This window comes from Halictus rubicundus, unplaced genomic scaffold, assembly GCF_050948215.1.
Source record: "Halictus rubicundus isolate RS-2024b unplaced genomic scaffold, iyHalRubi1_principal scaffold0056, whole genome shotgun sequence".
NCBI lineage: Eukaryota > Metazoa > Arthropoda > Insecta > Hymenoptera > Halictidae > Halictus > Halictus rubicundus.
In genome coordinates this window covers 328510-352109 of record NW_027488597.1, presented here as the reverse complement: position 1 = coordinate 352109, position 23600 = coordinate 328510, and the positions used below count along the sequence as shown (strand labels likewise).

The 23600-nt window shown below is 39.3% G+C and overlaps 1 long non-coding RNA gene and 1 other non-coding gene across 2 annotated transcripts; one reads left to right on the top strand and one right to left on the bottom strand.

Moving 5' to 3' along the window:
* The first annotated feature begins 246 nt into the window (after window positions 1-246).
* Window positions 247-8542, top strand: LOC143363540 (uncharacterized). Its single transcript, XR_013083845.1, has 3 exons — window positions 247-372; window positions 852-965; window positions 8290-8542. It is a non-coding gene; the product is annotated as an uncharacterized LOC143363540 (long non-coding RNA).
* A 4824-nt stretch (window positions 8543-13366) lies between these two features.
* On the bottom strand, window positions 13367-13469 carry LOC143363548 (U6 spliceosomal RNA). The gene has a single exon (XR_013083847.1). It is a non-coding gene; the product is annotated as a U6 spliceosomal RNA (small nuclear RNA).
* Between the last annotated feature and the right edge of the window lie 10131 nt (window positions 13470-23600).

Below are 23600 nucleotides of genomic sequence, written 5' to 3'. Positions count from 1 at the left end.
GCAAAAACTGTCTATTTTGATGTAAAATTCTGCCTATTTTGAATGACCGAATTTGTTCTTTAGGGGGGGGGGCGGGTTCTTTGGTTAAAATGTACAAGGAGATTTTTATTATCCACCCTATGAAATTATCGAGTCGATGTTCTCCCATTTTGCAATAAAATTCACAGAAGTTATTTATTCATGATCACTATAAGTTGTTTCTATATATGTATTCATTGAGTGATACATGTTATTACTTATTTCCAGTGTTTTCAAATGGGTGAGGTTGGCCAACGGATGCAATGCTGGTTCGCTCTTTACCTCACCCACTGGTTCCTCGGTCACCCCAGGGTCTCATGTTTCCATTTCAACGGTTAAGAAGTAATTTTGCAGGTATTTCCTCATTATTTCTTTATCAATGTTTTAATTTGAATAGATCTTGTTTTCTTCAACTTGGAATTTATGGGATATGGGTCGTAGGGATTGGTATTTTCTTATGACTTCTGTGAAATATATTCTTTACGTTCCTTGAGTTATAGTGCCTTATATATATATATACATTAATATATGAAGGGAGGTATGAAATTATCGAGTCGAAGTGGTCAATGTTTTTTCACTTTGCAATCATATTCACAGAAGTTATTTATTCATGATCACTATAAGTTGTTTCTATATATCTATTCATTGAGTTTATAAACGTTGAATGAAGTGCACAAGTGGATGTATTTCAGGTAGAGACAATTTCTAATCGCACCGCAAACGATCCCTTCATTTATTCTCAAGTTGTCCCTACAATTTATTTTCCTTACCGCGTGTAGTAGCTTGAAAACTTCACCTTCTGCCGTTGGATACATGTTATTATTTATTTTCAGTGTTTTCAAATGGGTGAGGTTCGCCAACGGATGCAGTGCTGGTTCGCTCTTTACCTCACGGACTGGTTCCTCGGTCACCCCAGGGCCTCATGTTTCGTTTTCAACGGTTAAAAAGTAATTTTGCAGGTATTTTCTCATTATTTCTTTATCAATGTTTTAATTTGAATAGATCTTGTTCTCTTGAATTTGGAATTTATGGGATATCGGTCTTAGGGATTGGTATTTCCTTATGACTTCTGTGAAATATATTCTTTACGTTCCTTGAGTTTTAGCGCCTTATATATATATACATTAATATATGAAGCGAGTTATAGAAGACGCGTTATAACTGTTTGGTTCGAGATTTCTTAAATGGTACTTGGTGATTCGCGATATATGTTTATTTCGGAGAGTTCGTCTCGTCCGTCTGCCTGTTCGATTTGTTTTCTGATCTGTCTTGTCGTGTCCTGTCTGTCGTCAGTTCGGTTTTATCGTGATTGGATGATTTTGGATTTAGGTGGGAAAATATAGTGTTTTGTAATTGGACGTGGGTGCATTGGGAGGAGTTTTGAGTTGATGGGAGTGGGAGACTGTCAGGGATTCCTGGTTTTGTCTTCGTTCGTCAATGGCGTGATTTATTACTGTTTTTCGTTCGTCGTTTCGTTAGTTTGGTCGCATGGTGCTGTTCATCTGTCGGGGTCGGGATTGTCGAATTGCGGTGGTCGTAAACTAATTTTCTTGGTCGTTTATAGCTATTTGGCACGTTTTTAATGGGACATCCCTTTCAGGTATGTCCCTTTGTCGCCTGGAGGAACGGTGCGGTACGACCTTCGGTGTTGCCGTCGCAACATGCCGGCCCCCTTGAATGACTCTGTTCAACTCCTTCGATGGTCTATATCAATTCGTCTATATGGTAATGAAATTTACAATGAATCTACCTTGCCTCTTATATGTATATATATATACAGGGTGAGTCACCAAACGTTAGCACCTCAAATATCTTTGTTGTTTCTAAAGATAGGTAAAATATGGTAAGGACAAAGTTGAATGGTACAATGGGGCTGACACGATGCAAAAAAATTTTGTTTTTATGTCATTTTTTGGAGATATCAAGGTCACCTTGACTTTTTTAAATGGAACCACCCTTTTTTAAACACCTACAATGATAGTCCCTTTCATTAGGAATTCAGTGACTATAATTAGTCCAAGGTCATTCAAGGTCAAGGACAGAAAAAACGTATAAAACTAAAATATGGAAGCAGAATACCTGTATTTTATAAATGTTCGAAATGATGGCCGTCTCCGTCCATACATTGTTGTAAACGAGCTCTGAAGGAATGTTGAACTCTGATAAGTGTATCCGACGTGATATTCGTACATGCTGTGATGATACGCTGACGCATATCTTCAACTGTTGTTGGAGCATCCGTGTACACGGTATCTTTTAGCAGACCCCATAAAAAGAAATCCAGTGGATTTAAATCAGGCGAACGTGCTGGCCATGAAACTGTTCCGCCTCATCCAATCCATCGGTTTGGATATCGAGAATACAACGTTTCTCTTGCTACTCGTGCATAATGAGCAGGACAAGCGTCATGTTGGTACCACATATCGTAGCGATTTTGTAAAGGGACATCTTCTAACAAAATTGGCAGATCTTCTTGCAAAAATTGAGCGTATTTCTCTCCCGTCATCATTCCGTTAACGAAATATGGTCCAATTACTTTGTCGTTCAAAATACCACACCTCACGTTTACGCTCCGTTGTCTTTGATGATCAATTTCTCGCAGCCAGTGCAGATTATCCACAGACCAATAATGGGCGTTCCGTAGATTAATTGAGCCATGATTAGTAAATGTTGCTTCGTCCGTAAACAAGACATTAGAAAAAAATGAATGATTTTGAAGCAATCCCCATTGACAAAAGTTAATTCTATTTTGAAAATCATTCCCGTGCAATTCTTGATGGAGCGATATGTGGAACGGATGAAAGGCTATAGCCGGTTTTTGGGGCCAAATCGGCCCTGGAAGGGATTTTATTCCAATTTGCGCCATTCGATAGCCTACCAAAAAAGATATCTTTCAGCCAAGTTTTAGCCCTATAGCTCATCTGTAAGGGTAGTTACAGAGGAAAAACGAAAATCCAGTTTTTGGCCCATTTTCCCCATTTAATGACAATTTAAAATTCTGAAAAAAATCTGACACATTTCGGACACCAAACCATATACTTTGAGTCGTTTTCAGATTTTTCCGTTGTAAACTCTGGCTGTAAAAATCGAAAAATACGAAAAAAATCGAAAAAATGCAGATTTCATATGGAAATCTAAGAGTGACCCAATCAGAATTAATTTAGCAATAAGATATTGTCCTAAGTATTATGCTCAATTTTTTTCAAATTCCTGCGATTGGTGCGTCATAGTAGGAAAAAATAAAAACCACTTTTTTTGGCGTTTTTTCCGTGAAAAACTAAGTTATAATTATCGTAAAAATATATTATGTAATATTAAACATCTCTAAGTTCAGGGAAACATCGTCCAGACTTTAAAAATTGCGTAATACAAAAAACGACAATTATACTACGCAGGATATATCCCAATATTTCGAAGGTATTTTCAACGGTGCCGGTTGGTGCAGTAGCTATGGTCTCCGACTGCGGAACCGCTGAAGACTTTTTGGACCAGGTTCGGATCTCGCCTCGGTCCAATTTTTTTTTTTTCTTTAATCACATGTTTTTTCGATTTCTAACCGTATGATTGTTGTTACGCTGTTGTAAAAACATTTTTTAACTATGTTTAAACTATTTTTTAATAATTTTCCGGAAAAATATTTTTGGAGTACTTTCGGCCTTTAGTCATCTACGGGCTGTATTACTTATCTACTTAACATTTTTTTTACATAGAATAAGTGCATTGACTTGTCTATTAAATCTTTTATCTTTAGTCGGTACTTTACTTATTGTTAATAATAAATCTAGTGTTATATTGGGGTCGGGAGGTATTGTTGTATCTGTTTCTGTCAAGTAAAAATATTATTAGGGATATTATGAAAACGATGTTTATGCTTCGGAAAACTATAACCATTGTTGTCTGGAAAAATTCGTGATGAAGGACATTTTCGATTCAGGACTTTGGGCATTTAACTGAAACAATCGAGCCGTGGACATTGCTTTATTGAGGTGTTCCAATAGTCTTTGCTGTTTTTTATTATATCTTTTACAAGCAACGAGCAGCTGTCGCAGAAAAACGCCGTTTAAAAACATATCTTCCACCGATATTTTTGATTTTCCGGAAATGACAGAAGACGATTTGAAGATACTTTTCACGGGATCATACCAATTATCTTAAGCTGTTTCGTATTTGGCCGAGATAATGGATGAACACGATAATAAAATTAATGTCCGTTATTTAATAGAAAATAATAATATTGTAAAATTGGAAGTAAAATCGCGACATATCAACCGCAAAACGTACAAATGCTACATAGATTATATACCAAACACAACTGGTCATTCCGGTATAAAACGGTATTGTTGTGAATGTGCCAATGGTAATCGCACTATTGGATGTTGCTCACATGTAGCTGCTATCATTTAATATTTATTTTATGCTCGATACGACACAGACATAGTTCGGCCAGCAGAGTTGCTCACCAGAATTTTCAATAACGACCAAATAACACCGACAATTGACGAAGATAGCGACGAAGACTGAAAACGCCATACATGATTCCACTGCATACCAATCCACCTATAATTATTACAGATTATTCCTAATAATACTTCATGTATATATTTTCTGTCACAAAAATAATCAATCCCTTATTCCATGTAAAAAAATGTTAAGTAGATAAGTAATACAGCCCGTAGATGACTAAAGGCCGAAAGTACTCCAAAAATATTTTTCCGGAAAATTATTAAAAAATAGTTTAAACATAGTTAAAAAATGTTTTTACAACAGCGTAACAACAATCATACGGTTAGAAATCGAAAAAACATGTGATTAAAGAAAAAAAAAAAATTGGACCGAGGCGAGATCCGAACCTGGTCCAAAAAGTCTTCAGCGGTTCCGCAGTCGGAGACCATAGCTACTGCACCAACCGGCACCGTTGAAAATACCTTCGAAATATTGGGATATATCCTGCGTAGTATAATTGTCGTTTTTTGTATTACGCAATTTTTAAAGTCTGGACGATGTTTCCCTGAACTTAGAGATGTTTAATATTACATAATATATTTTTACGATAATTATAACTTAGTTTTTCACGGAAAAAACGCCAAAAAAGTGGTTTTTATTTTTTCCTACTATGACGCACCAATCGCAGGAATTTGAAAAAAATTGAGCATAATACTTAGGACAATATCTTATTGCTAAATTAATTCTGATTGGGTCACTCTTAGATTTCCATATGAAATCTGCATTTTTTCGATTTTTTTCGTATTTTTCGATTTTTACAGCCAGAGTTTACAACGGAAAAATCTGAAAACGACTCAAAGTATATGGTTTGGTGTCCGAAATGTGTCAGATTTTTTTCAGAATTTTAAATTGTCATTAAATGGGGAAAATGGGCCAAAAACTGGATTTTCGTTTTTCCTCTGTAACTACCCTTACAGATGAGCTATAGGGCTAAAACTTGGCTGAAAGATATCTTTTTTGGTAGGCTATCGAATGGCGCAAATTGGAATAAAATCCCTTCCAGGGCCGATTTGGCCCCCAAAACCGGCTATAGCCTTTATGTCGGGCCAGAATTCGTATTACGCTACTTTGACTTATGCCTGCTTCCCGGGCAATTTTTCTCGTACTCACGTGAGGATTGACAGCTATAGCTGTTAAAATATTAATTTCATTGTCTTCATTAGTCGTGGGATTCTTCCGTTTGTACTGTCTTGCATGTACACTTCCAGTACTTCGAAACAACCTGTACGTATTAGTGAAAGTATGTCTAGAAGGAGTGTTTCGCTCGGTGTACCTTTCTTCATAAAGTCGTCGGGCCTGCACTGCATTTTTTCTACATTCACAGTAAATCGTGATCATATCACACTTTTCAGTCATCGAATATAACAGTGGAATCGCGTTTGGAAACATACTGATAGTAAATAAGAATGCTGAATAACATTGAAGGACCTTAGTATGTATGTTTACTTTAACTACGACCATAGTATGTTTACTATTTCCTACAAGTCTCAACCGTAATAAACGTATTCTGCTTCCATATTTTAGTTTTATACGTTTTTCTGTCCTTGACCTTGAATGACCTTGGACTAATTATAGTCACTGAATTACCAATGAAAGGGACTATCATTGTAGGTGTTTAAAAAAGGGTGGTTCCATTTAAAAAAGTCAAGGTGACCTTGATATCTCCAAAAAATGACATAAAAACAAAATTTTTTTTGCATCGTGTCAGCCCCATTGTACCATTCAACTTTGTCCTTACCATATTTTACCTATCTTTAGAAACAACAAAGATATTTGAGGTGCTAACGTTTGGTGACTTACCCTGTATACATGCTATTTACATTGGTCTTAATATTATTCGCCTATTTACCTAGTTGCTTGATCTGATTGTTAACTATATACAGCGTCCGTATTTTACAATGTTCTTTATATCGGTAGCGGCGCGAGACATTTTACCGACCGTTTGTATTCGCCTTTCGCGGTTCTTATTGTGACTACCCTAACTATGTCGTCTTGTCCGGGATGAAGTTTGGTTACCCGTGCGAGGGTCCATTGCATTGCAGGTAAATTGTCGTCCCGCACTCTTACGATACTGCCTATTTCTATTTTTTCGGGTTTATGTTTATGCCATTTTTTACGTGTGGTCAACTCGTGGAGGTATTCCTTCCTCCATCGTTGCCAGAAATGATGTCGCATTTTTTGCACATGCTGCCAGGACGACAATCGACCGGATGGAATGTTTGATATTTCGTAATCGGGTATGCCATTTAACGTATCACCAATCAAGAAGTGTGCTGGTGTCAAAACGGATAAATCGTTTGGGTCGGAGGACAGAGGTGTTAACGGCCGTGAGTTGAGAATCGCTTCAATTTGATTGATATATGTTAATAACGCTTCGTACGATAACAAGGTGTCGCCTATTACTCGTGTTAAATGAAACTTTAGTGATTTTACGGCAGCTTCCCAAAGTCCGTCGAAATGCGGGGATCGCGGTGGGATGACGTGCCATTTTATGGATTCGTTGGCCAATATGTTCCCTGATTATCCGCAATCTTAATCAACGCGGTCGATAACAATACTTTCGAAGGAATATTAATCGAGTTTAATGAAGTTTTTGGAGATTGTGTGGCCTGATTCGAATTCTGCGTGTCTTTTTTGAAAATATCTCGAGATCTAATAATTTTTTTGCCATGGTACCCTAATCATTTTTTACGTAGATTGAACGGAAGAATCGATATATGCAAAAAAATATGCATTTCTATTTAAAGAAATGATGCAATTGTTAATTGCACATGCACTGCTGCATCTAAAAAATTTAAAGGCCCACAGATGTAGTGCTCTTCGAACCATTTATCTTTCTCCTTTATCATTTTTTCGTAAATGCAATAATAACGGAGTTATGACTTAAAACAATTGCGTGGATCACCCTGTATATACAGTGAGTGTAAAAAGTATTCGTACACCTCTTGTAGGCTTAAAAAACCATGTATTTCTCTATGTAATTGCACACATGTTTATAAAACGAAACATAATTGTAATTTTTATATATTTTAACTACATACTGTCACATAAATACACTTGAAAAAGTTTAACGTTAACGAGAAAAATTAGAAACTATGAGACGTGTCTCTAAATTGGCGCGCAAAAAGTATTCGTACAGGTACTAGAATGTACTCGAAAGGCGTCCGATTGTTTATATTATGGTTTAGCGGGACCCGACAAATAATCAGACAGGGTCTTTGATGGACAGTCTAGTGGCAACCTTCTGCAAAACCAGTCAATTTTTATAACATTCGGTAAAATGGGTCATATAGATAAGGAAACAAGTGAGACTGAAAGAAAAATTATTATACAACTGCATAATCAGTGCAAATCATTGCGAGAAATAGCAAAAACAATTAATAGGCCACACAGCACTATACAAGGAATTATAGATCGATATGGTGAACGAAAAACCAATAAAAATAAAGTGAAATCTGGTCGCCCTCGAAAACTTAGTTTACGCGATGAACGTTTTATAGTGCGTGAAATAAAAACAAATCCTAAAATTAGTGCCCCTAAGATCGCTGCTGAGCTTGCAAACAACGCTGGAGTAAGTGTATGTTTCAGCACTATTCGTAATTGTTTACGAAATAATGAATACCACGGCCGAGTTGCTCGCGAGAATTATTTCATAAATGCCGCAAATAGAAAGAAGAGACTTGATTTCGCGAAAAATAATATTAATAAGCCTATCGAGTTTTGGCGAAGAGTCATATTTACTGATGAAAGTAAATTTAATGTTTTTAGCTCTGATGGCAAGTGTACGGTCTGGAGGAAGAAAAATACAGAGCTACAAAAAGAAAATCTACGTCCCACAGTAAAACACGGCGGAGGTTCGGTTTATGATTTGGGATTGTATGAGTGCTGCTGGAATGGGGTCATTACACTTCATCGAGGGAATCATGGACCACAAAATATACCTAAACATACTAAAAACCCATATTGTAAGTAGTGCAGAAAAAATGGGTATAAAAGACAACTTTATCTTCACTCAAGGCAATGACCTTAAACATACAGCACGCAACACAAGAAAGTGGTTGCTTTATAACTCACCGCAATATTTGAAAACATCTCCACAATCACCGGATATTAATCCGATCGAAAATTTATGGGATCTGCGTGATAAAAAAACTCCGAACCCGGCATATTTCAAGTAAAGAACAATTAAAACTTTCTGTTCAAGAGGAATGGTGTATTATTACAGACGAAATCCCATCCAATTTAGTGGATTCAATGCCAAGAAGACTGGACGCAATTATACAGTCGAAAGGCTATCCAACGAAATATTAATTTAATTTATTTTCGCAAATTATAACACGTTTATTGCTAAATTTGTTACGTGTACGAATACTTTTTGCATGCTAATTTTTAGAGACTTCAGACTGTTTTTAATATATCTCATTAACGTTAACTTTTCGCTAATTTATTTATGTCACATTTTGTAGTTGAAACATATAATAATCGTAATTGTGTTTTTGTTTTATAAAAGAATGTACAATTACATAAAGAAATATATGGTTTTCTAAATCTATAAGAGGTGTACGAATACTTTTTACACTCACTGTATATAAATAATTGCGAGAAGTGCACGAAAACAGGCCATTTGTCCGCACTGTGCGGCGATCTGTTTATTTTCCGAGATATTCGCAAAAAACTGTCTATTTTGATGAAAAATTCTGCCTATTTTGAATTACCGAATTTGTTGTTTAGGGCAGGGGAGGGTTCTTTCGTTAAAATCCACAAGGGCATTTTTATTATCCACCCTATGAAATTATCGTGTCGAAGGGGTTAATGTTCTTCCACTTTGCAATCAAATTCGCAGAAGTAATCTATTCATGATCACTATAAGCTGTTTCTATACTATATGTATCGATTGCCAAATGATTCCTTCAAATATCTCGATGCTTTAAATTTGACTGTGATTTCGGACCTGACATGAGTATAGAAATGCTGCGAGTGGAAATACTGGAACATTTCGGCAAGAAAAAACGTAGATAAAGCGAATATATACGAAATAGACATAATAAAGGATTTATTTTGTACATATTAAGAAGCAATATTTTATTCACTATATTGTCTTTTAATCTATTTCTTTTTTTTACTAATTATTTCGCCAGTCTTTGAGAATACTCCTTCGGAAGGAACAGATGTTGCCATAACACAAAGATAGTCCTTTGCAAGCTTTGATAGTGTTACGTCCCAAGTGGTATGAATTACGATCTTAAGAGGATAGGACGCAGTTTCGAACCTACCTGCATACACCGGCTATGGTTAGGGAAATTGAGGATCGTTTAAGTAACTTTGTACCCTTATTTTGAAAACAACAAAGTTATTGATTTATTCAAAGTGTGGTTCTGAATCAGAGATTACAAATTTGATTTTACAAATATGGTTTATATAGCGCATATATTGGAGTGCTTACAAATAGTTTGATTATAATAATAATAATAATAATATTAATATTACCGTGATCACGGGTTCGGATTCGGTTACAATATACTCCGACTGCTGACACTGGTCTTTGAAACGGTTTGTCGCGAAACAACTGAACGAACTATTTTAACTTCACAAGAGACTACTGTACTATTGACTATGACTGAATAACTGATTGTTCACGATTTCCTGACTGACAGACTGACTGTTTATAACTGAATTTTAGGAGTTGGTCCCCCTTTTTATAAGATGCACAATCCTTTGTTTTTCAAAGATGCTGGCACAGGAGTCTCTACCTTGCATCTTTTTATCTTCTTGATGTCTCCTGACTAGTCAGCTGTATGCCGACAGGATCTTTTTACCATGAAGTCGGCGTCTTTTCTTATAATTTGGCATAATTGGACACCTTTCCTGTTTGTTCTCAGCGTGTAAACTGAGAACGCTCATCTGCGAGTCTTGCAGGAAGAAAAGTTGGAGTCGTTTCTCGTGCTACCTTACTGCGTAGAATTTTTAACATATATCCTAATCCCATTTTTACTTCTCCTCGTGCGACATCATCGGTTGTCCATGATAATTCATAATAATTCTTCATCTGAGGGTTTATTCGTTGACGGTCGAACCACCGGACGTTCACTGCCTCTGTCTGCTGGGACTGTGATTGACTGCAATTCTGTTCCCCGCGGGGAAAAAAAAACAGTAATAATCTATCTATCTATTATAATGTATCTATCTATTATAATCTATCTATCCTGTAACCGTGTCGGTTACATACACATATACCGCACGTATCGGTCGGCGATACGACCCCACCACCGTACCATACTACGTTGTTCGCGAGTCCGGAGATAGTGAGGGATCGTGAGATATCGCGATCCTTGTCGAGTTGCGCACGCATCGATCCCCACTCGATAATGATCGAAGGAGGTCGATGCGAGCCAGCGATCGAGCACTCTACGTCTGGAAGCGGTCCGAGAAACACGCGTTTAAGAATTGTGTCTGTTCGACGAAACACGGTATCCGTTCGAGGAGTCAAACCGACTCGGCAGAGCAAGGCAAACCGTCCTTCCTGCTCTCAACGCGTACGCGCCTCAAACCGAGGAGTCACGAGTGCAAACCGCGCCGTGGCACTGTCGAAACGTTTTATATAAAGCTCCGTGACTCTCGGACGTGACCGCGTAGTAGTCAAACGAAATTACATAATCTTCACTCGCCTAAAGATTGATCGAGAAATGTTTAATTATCAATTCCGAGGTGAAGAATTACTAGTGTCAGTGTAGATTACTTGCAGCGAGCAAGTCGCGAGTACCATTTAGGAGCGACGGCGTATGGAAGGCGCCGTGTGTCGGTACGACACGATTTTGTAAAATTTAGAGAACTGCGTCGCGCAGAGATAGAAACGCGTCGCGAAGCGTGCGATTATTGCGTCGAACAGACACGGTAGATTCACTTCGTCCTTCAAATATAAATATTAGTATAGGGTACGTATAAGTATCGTTCAAAGATACGGTACGTACTATACGGGTCGAAGCGAGACAGTCAATCATCGCATGATCGCGGTGGTTCTTCCGAAACCTCAACAGAGCGTACTCTGAGGCTACGAAACGTACCAAAGGGTAAACTCCTGGGTTCCGAGGGACTGCCGAGGTTTTCTGTGAGTCTCGTCTGGATCGAGACTATTTCACTTCGCACAATCAGGGTTTTTCTGCCGTGACCTTAATCGAGGGTACTCCGAGGCCACGCACCGTGCCAGAGGGTACTCTTCTGGGTCCCGTGGAATTACCGAGGTTTGGTGTGGGTCTCGACCAGATTCGAGGCGATTGTACTTCGTACGATCGCGGCTACTCTGTCGTGACCTTATCAGAGCTTGCTCCGAGGCCACGTATCGTGCCGAAGGGTAGACTCCTGGGTCCCGTCGAGCGACCGAGGTTTAGTGCGAGTCTCCCCCGAATCGGTACGAAAGAGCATCGCACGATCCCGAATATTCTGTCGTGACCTTTGTCCGAGATCACTCCGAGGCCACGTATCGTGCCAAAGGGTGAACTTATCGGTCCCGTGGAATAATCGAGGTTTAGTGCACGTCTCTACAGAATCGAGACGATCGCGCCTTGCACGATCGGGGACACTCTGCCGTGACCAATATCCGAGAATACTCCGAGGCCATGTATCATGCCAAAGGGTAGACTCGTGCGTCCCGTGGAGTGACCAAGGTTTAGTGTGCGTCTCCACTCAGGCCACTTGTCCGAACATCGTCCAGGTGCCTGGTTGGTCTGACGGGTACGACGTCGTTCGATCGCGGATTTCGGGTCAGATAGGAGCGATCGGACTTTGCACGGTCACTGACACTCTGCCGCCGCCTCGCCCGAGACTGCTTAGAGGCCACGATTACGTGCCGAAGAGCAGAATCATTGGAAGCGTGGAGTGACGGCGATTTCGTGTTTGTCTCCATCCTGATCACTCGTACGATTATCCGGCCGAGTGTAGGGACGGTCAGACGGGTCACGAACTGCTTGTCGCGGGGCGCGATCCGTGCTGAGTGATTTTCTAAACCGATTCCGAAAACCGGGCGTAGAGTCGAGCGAGCGTACCGCGAGCGTTTTTCACGCGTTCATAATACTTTGTTTATGTGTCGCGAGCCGTCGGCACGGGAGGCCGACCTATTGTTCCACACGGTACCTGGAATTAACTGTATCCAAACATACACGACGGTTCTTACGAGAATATATCATCTTTTGTTACCTTATCTGGGCTACGAATATCTCATTTAACTCGTCCATACCTCGCCGCTTTCCAGTGCCTGGAGGCACGAATCCATTCCTGCTCGCAAACGTGCAGGCTTCGAGAAATTAGGGTAGTAACCGGCCCTGCGAGACGGTTAGGGATAGTCACGAGACGCGAAGTAGAGATACGAGTAACGGCGTACGCGAATCGGTAGAAACGGTAGGAAAGAACGGTTACAATCCATCTATCTGTGCATTGTGCGGCCACTTCTTACTTACAGTAACGAGCAAAACTGAGTCAACACTATTTCAAGCAACATAACTTTCTAAAAATTAGATCAAATGACTTGAATTTTATTGAGAAGTTAGAAGGATTAGTTTATTAGACGAGGTGTAAAAAATTTTTGAAAAAAATTTGAATTGGTCGGAATCGCAAACAAATAGTAAAAGTTGGTTTTTTCAGGCTCTTTTATCTGAGCCTGTATTGAAAATTTAAAGAATGTATTTGATTCGCTCGAATAAATTATGTCCATGCTGAAAATTTCACCGGTATTGACTTATTCGTTTACGAGTTATAAACGATTAAAAATGCTATTTTAAGTCGAAAATCGTGAAAAATGGCAATTTTTCCACTTTTTGTCTAAAGGGTGTGTGCCTGGATCACGCGAGTACTCAACAGCACAGAACGCTTCACGATTTTGCGTGTTATCCTTGCGCAGGGACCATGCTAATCTTCTCTGTATCGTTTCAAATTTAGTATATGTGCTGTCGAAGCAATTACATGTCAGACACAACCTCCATAATTTCCAACCAGGGCGTTTGATATGTCCCACCGGATATCTGGTGCAGCGAACGGACGATTATCGTCTGTGAGTTATGCACGATCTAACCACGAAATTATACTAAAGGCATAGAACATGTCAAGACACAACACAATCGTCCTACATATTTCATCGTCCATTACACAAGTATATATCATCGGAATTATATCATATTTGGTTTAGTTTTAATCAGAAACATGTTGGTAAATATGTTGGTAAAAGTTTCATAAAAAAAATAATGACAAATAAAGAAGTTTTGTAACTGGATTCGATTAGTCTTTTGGTCTCACACCGATATAGCCGACAATGTGTGGCACACTTCTCGACGACGACGGCTCTTGACCTTTGCTGTTTTCGCCGTTTTCACGTCAGTAGCGTTTTCAAGTTCTAGGTTTCTTATGACTTGAAGACGGTACGACGGTTTCCAGCGTTCCCTGTGTAGTTCAAATGGGACGCTCGGCGAGAACCTCCGATTTCGTATCTTGTCAGTAAAAACGGCGGACTGACAAACAACGAGATTTCACTGTAATAGGCAGTCCTTATAGTAATAGGTATATATTATCTGTAGGGAGTTTTCTATTTTTTAAATATTTACCTCTTTGTGTATGCACAGGATCACGAGCAGGTTGAACCCATTTACGAGCAGACCCAGGAGGGAGCACAGCAGGATGGGCACGTCAACAAAAGAAGCGGCCATCTTCGAGTCTCTTGCTGAAACACGCCATTCGTAGCTTTATCTTAGTATTAAATAACGAATTTGTACGGTGTCACGTTGCCCTGATTTTCGGCCCGTCCGACGGGAGAAAAACCCGGGCAACGGCGGGTTTTTACAGACCGTGAGGCCGGGCCACGTTCGGCCGCGCGAAACGTGGTCCACCCGGGACAAACAGCGCACAGTGGTGCCAAGGCGGCAAAAAGTCCATTTTATAAATTTTCGATTTTTATAAAAAAAAATTATTTCTGTATATCCTAATAGTGCGTGCATGATGTGCCAAAGTCAGATTTTTGAAAAAAAATTTTTACGGAGATATACGCATGGTAAATAACCATTTCCTCGCTCCTGGGAATCCATCAGTTTTCAGTGCGAAAGTTATGTAATTACTCCGCCTATAATTGAATACTAAGGGGTCTACAAATCATATGGGTCATTGCAAATGGTTTTAACTATTGACTGGAAAAAAGTTTTCCAAAAAAAGTTGTTTAACATTAAGTAATATGGACTAACCTGAAGCCCCTTTGCGTTACGCTCATTTTTTATTTATGGCGGAATACAAAAAATCCTTTGAAAAGCTTCGATCTGGAACTAATCGTTTTGGCAAGTTATAATATTGATCTAGCTTTGTGCAAAAAATCACGAGATACTTCGAGATGCTTTCGTCGCAATTTAAGTTCAAATATCAACTTTCGGAATTTCCAAGAATGAATCGCGCGGAAGTCACGATTATTTGATGTTTCAGGTGAAATTTTTAAGGGATACATATCAGATAATAAAAAAAATGACATTCATACATATAAAAAAATATTTAATAACAATTTTGTATGTTAAATAAACAAAGTTTTCGTTCACTGGACTACTGTCGCAATAATGCAACAGGTATTTTGTGGTAGTGCTCCAATGAACGCTGTAACAATAATTTATGTCAGATAAAAAAAATTGTTATTAAATATTTTCTTATACATAAAAAATTAATAAATCGTATGCACTTCTCATTTTTCTTTATTATTTAGAAATATTCCTAAAAAATTTCACCTGGAACATCAAATAATCGTAACGTCCGGAAAATTCACTCTTGGAAATTCTGAAAGTTGATATTTAAACTTAAATTGTGGCGAAAGGGTCTCGAAGGGTCTCATGATTTTTTGCACAAAGTTAGATCAATATTACACCTTGCCAAAACGATTAGTTCCAGACCAAAATCTATTACAGGATTTGTTGTATGCTTCCATAAATAAAAAATGGGCAGAAAACAGAGATTTTCGATTAGCACATATTACTTAATGTTGACAACTTTTTACAAAAATTTTTTTGCCAAATAAGCGTTGTACCTGTGGCAATCTCTCAACACATTCAAACAAATTCGTTGGATAGTTTCGTTTTTATAGATTTTTTGCCGTTTTTTGGCCATTTGGCACCACTGTGCGGCGTCTCGTCGACTCGATTTTCGCGACGGTTCTCTCAAGTTCGGTACTCAGAACGGGCGCCAGGCACGAGGACGGTGCCACACGAAAAATTACGCTAAGACGCGAATCGGCCGCCGCGATCTCGATTCGACGAGTACCGCGCGATATCCTGGAAAGCCCCTACACGGGTCAGGGTTCTACGGGAAAGAAGGACGGGGCATTCCCCGCGGCGGGAAAGTTGCTCAGAATTACGACACACGAAAGTGGGCTTCTACTTTACATTTATTGTCGTTCGGGTGTTACAAAAAGCTGCCGGCAAAACCCGGCAGCGGTGGTCCGAGAAGCCCGCACGATTGTACAAAATACACGACGGATGGACGGTCGCTCGCGCTTATCGTACCCGAAACACAGCTTCTCGCAGGTGTATTCGGCAGCTGCCCTCAAATCGTTATCATACGCCGCAAACTGTTACTTATTATAGGCAACCGTTAAGGTCCAGCTTTCCCAGGTGGCCTTGATCCGCCACAGTGTGCGTGCCGTGTGCGTGTGCCATGGTGTGCCGCACACAACGCTAGATCGTACAAGATTGCAAGGGTTCGGGAGGCGTCAATTTATGGCTCGATAATGTAAAGATGGGGCATGTCAGTGGTCAAAAGCGGTAGATGAAGGATAAATCTAGAGCGTTTGCCACCAGGCAGGTCCTAGTTTTGCGTTGTCGAGCAACATTTTTCATTATTCGGTCACATGATGCCGAATGCCCGAAATCTGCTATGCAGATGACACCCTGATTTATGCCGTGGGGGAGGACTGGAGGAGGACCAGGCACCACGGTGAGGCTGTCCTGGACTGCATGGTCGGGCGAATTCGGAGGATGGGGCTGACCGTGGCCGCCGCAAAGACCGAGGCGATCTGGTGGTATGGATCGCCTCGGCCGTGGCGGCTACCCCGTGGTCAAGACCTCCGGATTCGCGTCGCTAAAACCTCCGTCGAGATCGGGCCCAGGATGAGGTACCTGGGCCTGGTCATAGACGGCCGCTGGCGATTCGAAGGACACTTCGGGCTCCTCGCCCCCCGACTGGTGAGGACGGCAGCCGCCTCGGGAAGCTCAATCCGAAGGCTCCAGGGATGGGGACACCGGGTGGGCCCCTCCGCCCGGGGTCTTATAGCGTAGGCAGTGGGGGAGGTTAAAACCTCCCCCGGGGTATGATGATAGCTGGGAGGTGTCCTGTTGAGTACACGCGTGATCCAGGCACCTTCCATTTAGCTTAGTTGGGCGTGGGTTTTTTAGTGGGTAGCCCCTTGGGGATCTTTCCCCAAGGGGTAGTCCCACATAACCCCGACTCCCCCCAGGGGGTCGGGGTATGCGTAACGTCATTTTCCCCACGGAAAAAAAGGGGGGGACGTGGGCAAATTTTGAAGCATAAACCTCGTTTTCATAATATCCCTAATAATATTTTTACTTGACAGAAACATATACAATAATACCTCCCGACCCCAATATAACACTAGATTTATTATTAACAATAAGTAATGTGCCGACTAAAGATAAAAGATTTAATAGACAAGTCGATGCACTTAATCCATGTAAAAAAAATGTTAAGGAGATAAGTAATACAGCCCGTAGATGACTAAAGGCCGAAAGTACTCCAAAAATATTTTTCCGGAAAATTATTAAAAAATAGTTTAAACATAGTTAAAAAATGTTTTTACAACAGCGTAACAACAATCATACGGTTAGAAATCGAAAAAACATCTAATTAAAGAAAAAAAAAATTGGACCCGGGCGAGATCCGAACCTGGTCCATAGCTACTGCACCAACCGGCGCCGTTGAAAATACCTTCGAAATATTGGGATATATCCTGCGTAGTATAATTATTGTTTTTTGTATTACGCAATTTTTAAAGTCTGGACGATGTTTCCCTGAACTTAGAGATGTTTAATATTACATAATATATTTTTACGATAATCATAACTTAGTTTTTCACGGAAAAAACGCCGAAAAAAGTGGTTTTTATTTTTTCCTACTATGACGCACCAATCGCAGGAATTTGAAAAAAATTGAGCATAATACTTAGGGCAATATCTCATTGCTAAATTAATTCTGTTCTAGTGTCTCTTCGATTTCCATATGAAATCTGCATTTTTTCGATTTTTACAGCCAGAGTTTGCAACCGAAAAATCTGAAAACGACTCAAAGTATGTGGTTTGGTGTCCGAAACGTGTCAGATTTTTTTCAGAATTTTAAATGGGGAAAATGGGCCAAAAACTGGATTTTCGTTTTTCCTCTGTAACTACCCTTACAGATGTGCTATAGGGCTAAAACTTGGCTGAAAGGTATCTTTTTTGGTAGGCTATCGAATGGCGCAAATTGGAATAAAATCCCTTCCAGGGCACATTTGACCCCCAAAACCGGCTATAGCCTTACTAAACATTTCAGTATTGCACCAGTTAATTCTACCATTTTCGTATGTATAGCATGAAAAAATATATATAGAAGGGAAATATTCTAGAAGAAATTTTTCGTTTTACAGTTAAAATGGCTTCGTGTGCAAAGGGTTAAAAGGTACCTGGCTCTTCTCCAGTGTTTATTTTTACGATATTCACGTTCGAACTGTGTGTACATTGCTACGCAACTGGTTATCATGGCGTCCATTGGTGAAAAATATTCTATGTCAGTGTGAGACCTTGTGCGCTCTTAGCGTCTGTTTTAAAATTTGTTCTGCTCGAATTAATAATTTGAGATTCAAGTGAACTGAACAGCACCACTGAACAAACGAAGAGCAGCACTCTTGCTCTTACAAATATTGCAGTTCTGCCAGCAAAAAATGTTAGCCGGATTTTCTGCCGCACCTGGCTCACGGTCGTATGAATTAAACGCTTCGTTGTATTTAATGTGTTCACCGGGATTACGTTCCCCCGACAGGCAGACCTTGCCACGGTCGAAGATTAACCCTTTGCGAACGAGTGTCGGCAAATAGCCGCCCAAGTCTTTTTACCGTTGCGGACGAGTGTCGGCATATAGTCTTTGTATTGATAAGATCTTATCTTCCGTATAGTGTAAACTTACGATGCGAGACCATGGTAGGTTCAGAACGAATTCAGTCTGCCGCGTCAGTCTTTCAGTGTCACTACCAGAGAAACCAGCAAAGTTTTCATACATTTTATACATTTTCACATATTTTTTCACATATTTTACATCTTATAACATCTGAAGCCAGACGTGGTTATAAATTATAATAAATATATGGGTGGGGTAGATAAAGCAGATCAGTACACAGGCACGTACTGTTTCATGAGAAAGTCTCAAAAATGGTGGCGAAAATTATTTTTTTGGGGATTGGAAGTTTCAGTGATAAATTCCTATCTATTACATGAAGAACATCACAAGACATACAACATAAAAAAAGTTATCCCATTTACAATTTGTACGTCACTTGGTAGGTCAATTGATTGGCGATTTTCGAGACGCTAATCGCAAGGCTCCTGCGACTTCTGGAACAGCAGAAAGGCTCAACGGCCTTCTACATATTATTAGGCGAGATGAGACAGGAAGAAGTAACGATTGCGTCGTCTGCTCTAATCGAAAAATAAAACACGGAAGGAGAGAGTCGAGGTACTATTGTGCTACTTGTTCGGCTAAGCCGGCCTTGCACATAGGTGATTGTTTCGAACTATAATATATCACACAAAGCACGAATATAAAACATCGCCTATGTAAAGACGACTAAATTTGTTTCTTTGTGATTTTATAAAAATGTTATTTGAATAAAGCTTTAGATTTTATAACACAAACGTGCGACCTGAACACTTTATTTACTGCGCGCTCCAATACCTATCGTCCACAGCGACGCTCGCCCGTCGAGCGCCCCCGTCCGCAAAGGCTTAAAGTGAATAGAATGAAAATCTTCCTTTCTCCGAAAAGGATTAGTTGACCGTAGCAAAAGCTAGCAAAACGGTGCACTTCTTAGGACAATTTGCGGATTATGGAGGTGGATCTGAGGTTAAGACTCCGTAGATTCGCGATAAGATAGAGCGACCACGTTACCGACAAGAATAGGCGAAAAATCGTTTTTCCTGGCTCCGAGTTTTCTGACTCCGCAAAAGTCACGAGACTACCCTTAGCTCCTAGATCGGATGACGCACATCGTCCCGTTCCACCGCTTCGATGAATAGTCGAATCGATTTCTCGATTGTTTGCGGAAGGGGAATCATACGGCGAATGATCAATTAAGCGGAGCCCGAGGCGTGCCAGGTTTTTAATTAACTGACCGTTATCACTTCAAGAATTAAAATATACGTGCTCGCAGCTGTGCACGCGCTTTTGTTCTCTTTGCAAATGTCCCCGGTACGAAACAAATGAAACAATGAGATTTCCATAAAATTACTCGTGTGCACGGTGTACGCAAAGTGCTCGTAATCCGGCCGCGGCGCTTCTCTTCCGCAGTATTGACAAACGTGATAATAATGTGCTCGCTGATGCGGGACAGACACGTGCACCCTTCCTCCGAAACGAAGTTTATTCTTCCATTCTATTATGTTTTTTTACATTTTCATTACAGGCTGAAATGCGTTTTGTTTGAAATAACAACTGATAAAATTGTTTCTGTGCCTTTGAAAGGCAAAGGTTCTACTGCAATCGTACCGCACTTCTGCAATAATATCCATCGAGTTGAGGATTGATGGAATAGTTTGCGAACAATGCATCAACCGGGGAAGCATAAAAGCAATGACCGTGGTTACAGTTCTACGTAGCCAGAGAGAAATTTCATTGTCCGGATAACGGTGCAAAAGCCCTTTGATGGTTAGCAAAACCACGAACATGCAAAGCTGGTATTTATATTTGGATGTTTACGGTCGGATAATATTGCCTGGGCTAACAGATCTCTCTGTGAAACGAACGTTGCAGGGGCTATTACATGAAGCTGCAACGTTTCCGAACGCACTGTATCCAGTTTTATCATCCATTTCTGCTTATTTTTCGTTGATTGATTAACTACAACTGAACCGAAAAATATACAATTTTTCCGATTTTAAATAACTACAACGACTTACAGTCATATTCGGGCACTTTCAAAATCAATTTCCTTAAAGTCAGTTGATTTTTACAGAAAAAGTAAACGAATACTCGATCGATGTCAATTATGAATTATTTACTATTCCTCGTATCGAATAGGGCTGTTACTTTTCCGAAGCTTCGACACTTCGAAATTTTAATTTGTAATTAAGTTTCTACTTGCTTAACTGCCTAACATAAACTCGACGAAAATTGTTGTGCCCAGAGCCTCCAAGAGAGTGTTATTATTTTTCACAAATTCAGTCTCCCGTTGCCTACAGAAATTTTCAATAACGAACATGGGAACAAGATAAATAGAGTATTTGATTTAAAAAAAATTTCTTTTTTGCAGTGATGTAACCTTTCATTACTCGCGGATGGCAGTTACAATCTCAAAACTTTAAATTTAGCGTTTCAAGCATCAACGAACGTGTCGTGTACGCTGGCAAACATTTATTCCGCGTTAAGTGACATAGAGAGTTCCATGTAAACAGTTTCGTAGAAAGTGGAGTACTGATTGACGGAGTGGAGTTAATAATTATTTCGGAGCAGCAGGATGCTAAATGTTACATTCTGTTCAAATGGTCTTCGAAACATTTCGGGATTTCCGCACACGTACTAGCGAGAACTTAACCATCGTTTTCGCGCCGAGCTAGCGATTCCAAGCTATTGTTCAGCGAAACAATATGGCAGACATCGAACGTGCCAGAAATTCAGTGTGAACGTCTGGAACACTCGTGGAAATTGTCGTACTGTGTTAAAAGTTACGTATAGTTTGTTTTAATCAGACTGAGGTAGTCTAACCGGTGGATGAAATTATTTTAATAACACTAACTGTACAGAAGACATATGCACTCATTTTCTAAACATGAAAGTATATTTTTATTTCAATGTTATATTAGTAAATGGGATGACATTCCGGATAAAAATAATCTGATATTATTGAGGACTTTATCAACGAAGATTTTTATGTTTTTGTGGTAGGCCAGCCACTTTTTCAGTTGAATGTACCCAGCATGAAGAGGAACGGGAACCCTACAGGGATGAATAATGACACTCGACCATTTCAACCCTCGACGGTAAATCATGAAGGGCAAAGCCACTCGAAAAAGTATTTTCGACGCGCACCCCTAAATATCCGCAACAAAGGGTCTAGTTGGAGTTGTGTAAATAATTTCAATCCTGTCATTTTTATAAGGCAACATTATTATTAGAAATTGTAATTTTGCTTCCAACTTCACCTATTCGCGTTTATTATGAATTTATAAAACCCACGGTCTACTAATTATTCACCTAAAACGTTTCTCTTGTTAATTGTTTTACATAAAGCACCGTTGCTCCATGGAATATATTCCCCAAGCAGGGCCTAATAAGAAACTGATCTAACAGAATCGACACCCTGCTTCGTTTGATGTTTGAGGTGAAATTTTTTAGGGATATATCATTTATAATGAAGGAAAAAGTGAAATAGTTAGTTAGAATTAATTGTTTAAACAAAATAAAATTTTTAAATAATTTCTTTATGTGGACTAACCTGAAGCCTCTTTGCGTTACGCTCATTTTTTATTTATGGAGGAATACAAAAAATCCTTTGAATACCTTCGATCTGGAACTAATTGTTTTGGCAAGTTATAATATTGATCTAGCTTTGTGCAAAATTTTAAGAGATACTTCGTGACATCAAAATAGTCGTGACATCCGCGTGATTCATTCTCGGAAATTCCGAAAGTTGATATTTAAACTTAAATTGCGTCGAAAGCATCTCGAAGTATCTCTTAAAATTTTACACAAAGCTAGATCAATATTACACCTTGCCAAAACGATTAGTTCCAGACCAAAATCTATTAAAGGATTTGTTGTATGCTACCATAAATAAAAAATGGGCAGAAAACAGAGATTTTCGATTAGCACATATTACTTAATGTTGACAACTTTTTACAAAAATTTTTTGCCAAATAAGCGTCGTACCTGTGGCAATCTCTCCACAAATTTTCAAACAAATTCGTTGGATAGTTTCGTTTTTACAGATTTTTTGCCGCTTTTTGGCCATTTGGCACCACTGTGCGCCGCGTCGTGTCGGCTTTCCTTTGATTGTGCTGCAGCTTGTTGGAATGCTTGAAATCCGAGTCGCGTGTCATGTATCGTTAGATACTTGTTGCGCAGAGCACTTTACACACCGAGCCCGCTGAGTGGAATCGCGGGCTGAACGTTGCCGGAGATCGATAAGGAAACGACTTCAATTTGTGTAAACTACAGCGATGCCTGCGTAACAGGCCTGTCGTCTGGTCTGCAACCCGACAGTTCTAGCAGAGCTGCTACATTCTTTGTAATATCCCGAACGCAGAGAAGGATAGTAATTCAAAGAGAAGAAGGGACTTCAGCTCTCTGCTTCTCTCTCCTTTCCATTCGCCCACCTTTTTCACGCGTATAATCATGCAAATAAATTATTTTATTTATAAGAAGAAGTTTTTGAAGTACTATTTAAAAATAGTATTTTATTTGGAACATATTGAAAAAGTGAGACTTATTTTAAGGAGTGTGTAAAATAGTATTTCAAATAGTTGATTATTGCGACATTGTCGTCTGTTTATTAACATGTTACATGAAAATATTCGTAATTCACCTACAACAAATACTTTGTTAACTATTATAGTATCTTATGTTAAAAATTATAATTTATAATATTATCTATTTGCTCAACTTATTTTCATTGTAAGGAAATATTTGGAATACATATTTGAAGTAAAACAGTAAATTATTCTGTGTATCTGGTTATCAAAATAAAAATATTTTATTTGCCGAAATTTTTCGTTCTATTAAAAGTAGTATTTTATTTGAACCACATTAAATTATACTATTTAAAATAGCATTTTAAATATTTTTTCTTGAAATTTTTCCCAGGTCTGATTCAA